The sequence below is a fragment of the Schistocerca piceifrons genome, chromosome 2 (assembly GCF_021461385.2).
Source record: "Schistocerca piceifrons isolate TAMUIC-IGC-003096 chromosome 2, iqSchPice1.1, whole genome shotgun sequence".
NCBI lineage: Eukaryota > Metazoa > Arthropoda > Insecta > Orthoptera > Acrididae > Schistocerca > Schistocerca piceifrons.
In genome coordinates, this window is record NC_060139.1 from 790,270,840 (window position 1) to 790,274,478 (window position 3,639).

The following is a 3,639-nucleotide window of genomic DNA, read 5'->3' on the forward strand; positions in this document are numbered from 1 at the left end:
TCGTCCGAACAAAGCGTACTTATCTCTCCATGCACAAATACGCTCATAAACGCTTAAGCTAAGATCCAAACGTCGTAATGAGGCAGTGAGCTCTATGTTATACTGGAGATACTACTCAAAGGCATTACTGCAAAGAAAAATCGGGGCGGTCTTCGGTGAACTGGGGCATTCGTAGTTGTGATTCTTTCCCTTATATTTTGATATTCTTTTAGATTTTTACACCATCTCCCAGAATTTGAAAAAAAAAATGAATTCACGTTGTGCGCAGGAAATACCCATTGAAATACAGCGTCATTTGGAGTGCCATTTTTGCTACGACCAGGATGTAATATTCAGCTGCTGACAGTCGTCTACGTATCGAGTTTATTTAGTATTCCTAATCATTCACTCCAGAAAATCAATCAGGCAAGCTACAACGATGACCCAAAATATTATGGCCGCCTGGTTAATAGAGTGCTGGCCCACTATTGGAACACAGTACACCAACGATTGTGTGCGGTATGAATTCGACAGATCCTTGTAAGTTTCTGGAGATATGCGGCACCAGTTATCTATGCACAGTGGATTGTGAAGCGCGTTTTATCGATTACGAATGGTGAGAGTAAGTGATCTTTGCTCTTGGCCGATAGGTGGCATCTTCGGTGGTAGTTATGATAGAGTATATATAACAATGGCGTGAGCATAGCCTACTGCGAATGTTGTCAACGTCAAACCGGGCTATTCAGGTGATTTTGGGGCGACACTGCTTGTCTGCAACTTACTGTTATAGCGAAACTTGAACATTACACGTCTTCGCCTTGTTTTGTGTATGTTTCTGTACGTTTGAGTTTTTGTAACAGCTTTGGTGCAATATTGTCGTTGCTACGGATGTAAAGAGAAGTATGTGAAAGGAGGGCCACTCACTTCTCACAGGTATGTATAGCAAAAATTGTAAATGTCATATTGATATGAAGCACTATGGGTGAAACAGGGTATTATAAAGTCTTGTATTGTAGAGACAATTTCTGTGATCTTATTGCTGTATGTTTACGAGATAATTGCTAGATAAATTTACAAGTGTGTCTGAGTAAACTGCCAATCAGTGTATACATACTGGTATCATGTTCACACGTAGATAAAATTTATACATGACAGCCTGATTAATTTCCTCCAATTTACGCAGGTTTTCAAACTCTTTTGTGTATCTAAGTGTTTCTGCACGAGACAGTTACCTGTAATGTGTCACCGTAACGTAATTAATTAGAACAGAGACATCAAATGAATCAGTGCAATAAAAAAACGTAACAAACTATTGTTGTCTGTCACTATTTATTCCGTTACCAAGAAACATAAATAAAATGGAATCTGAGCAATGACGCTGTGGCGAAAAAGCACAGTACCATTGCTTTAAGCCAATTTCAGTTCGTGGTATCAAATTGTTAAGACGTCTGTAAAACACGTATACAAAGTTTCATGGTACTTCTGAAGGTGATCTAAAAACGCGTGTACAAAGTTTTACGGTACTTCTGAAGGTGATATGTCTGTAGCAGCGAAGTAAACACTCAAAATATACTAAGTGCTACGCGGGCTAAAATACGCCGTCCCAAAATCACGTGACTTGAGCTGCAAGAGATGTTGTGGACAGAATTTTTTTTCCGCGCATGAGAACGCTGACTACATACACCGTATGATCAAATGTGTCTGGACACCCCAAAAAACATACGATATTCATATTATGTGCATTGTGCTGCCACCCACTGCCAGGTATTCCATACCAGCGACCTCAGTAGTCGTTAGACATTGTGAGAGAGCAGAATGGGGCCCTCTGCGGGACTCACGGACATTGAGCGTAGTCAGGTGATTGGGTGTCACTTGTGTCATACGTCTGTACGCGAGATTTCCATACTACTAAACATCCCTAGGTCCACTGTTTCTGATAAAACGTGAAGAGACACGTACAGCACAAATGCGTACAGGCCGACCTCGTCCGTTGACTGACAGAGACCGCCGACAGTTGAAGGGGTTCGTAATGTGTAATAGGCAGACATCTATCCAGACCACCACACAGGAATTCCAAACTGCATCAGGATCCACTGCAAGTACTATGACAGTTAGGCGGGAGGTGAGAAAACTTGGATTTTATGGTCGAGCGGCTGCTCATAAGCCACGCATTACGCCGGTAAATGCCAAACCACGCTTGGCTTGGTGTAAAGATCGTAAACATTGGACGATTGAACATTGGAAAAACGTTGTGTGAAGTGACACATCACCGTACACAATGTGGGGATACGATGGCGGGGTGTGGGTATGGCGAATGCCCGGTGAGCTTCATCTGTCAGCGTGTGCCAACTGTAAAATTCTGAGGCGCTGGTGTTATGGTATGGTCGTGTTTTTTATGGAGGGGGCTTGCACCCCTTGTTGTTTTGTGTGGCATTATCACGCACAGACCTACGTTGACGTTTTAAGCACCATCTTGCTTCCCACTGTTGAAGCGCAATTCGGGGATGACGATCGAGCACCTGTTCATAATGCACGGCCTGTGGCGGAGTGATTACACGACAATAACATCTCTGTAATGGACTGGCCTGCAGAGAGTCTTGACCTGAATCCTACAGAACATCTTTGGGATGTTTTGGAGCACCGACTTCGTGCCAGGCCTCACCGACTGACATCGATACCTCTCCTCAGTGCAGCACACCGTGAAGAATTGGCTACCATTCCCCAGGAAACCTAACCTCCTGGCACCTGATTGAACGTATGCCTGCGATAGTGGAAGCTGTCATCAACGCTAAGGATGGGCCAACACCATATTGAATTCCAGCATTACCGATAGAGGGCGCCACGAACTTGTAACTAATTTTCAGCCAGGTCTCCGGATACTTTTGATCATACAGTGTAGATATTTTACTCCTGGTTGTTACCAGGGGGCAGGAGGAAGACGCGTGGATATAGCCGCGTGTTCGTGGCTACAGCTCTCTGGCGAAAGCGCTCTGAGAGCGGTAACAAGTGGTAGTATTTTGGTCGGCGAGCAATGTGAACGCGGTGTTCTCGGCAGTAATGCTGAGCTGTGTTTTCGGGTTTGGCCTAGTACAGGTGAGGACAGTGCAGCGTGGTCTGCAGTTAATAACTGGCAATAAGCAACAGGGCTCGGTCTCCCGTCAAGAGGTGTGAATACTTAGGGAGGGTTCGCTAGCCAGGGGCATAGCGGACTCATTTACCTCTACAATGTTCTGCCTTGGGAGGAGCCGTTACGAGATCGGCACGGCAGGTGGCCACATATTTAGGCTTGCTCACGGTCATGCTGAGGTTCCTAGTATGGTATTCGACGAGCTTATTTCGAGCGGATCTCGTCTGTGTTAACTTCCTTTAAGAAATTGTCTGCTTCGTTGTATGGAGCCTATCAGTCTATATTAACCTGGTTTCCAGTCTGTCGCAAGGTGGTTTATTAAGAGTTCACCGATAGTGCATTCTAATGTAAACTGCATTTAGAATACTGTGTAACATCAAATAATATGTGTTACACTCCCTTGGACATAGCCAAGTGTAGCCATTTACCAAAGGCTGCGGTGTAATTCTGGCCTGAGTGATGGGCGAATGCTGCAACGATTATTTCAAACAAAATACTTTAATGATGGCGGCTTATTCAGCTATGCCGTTGAG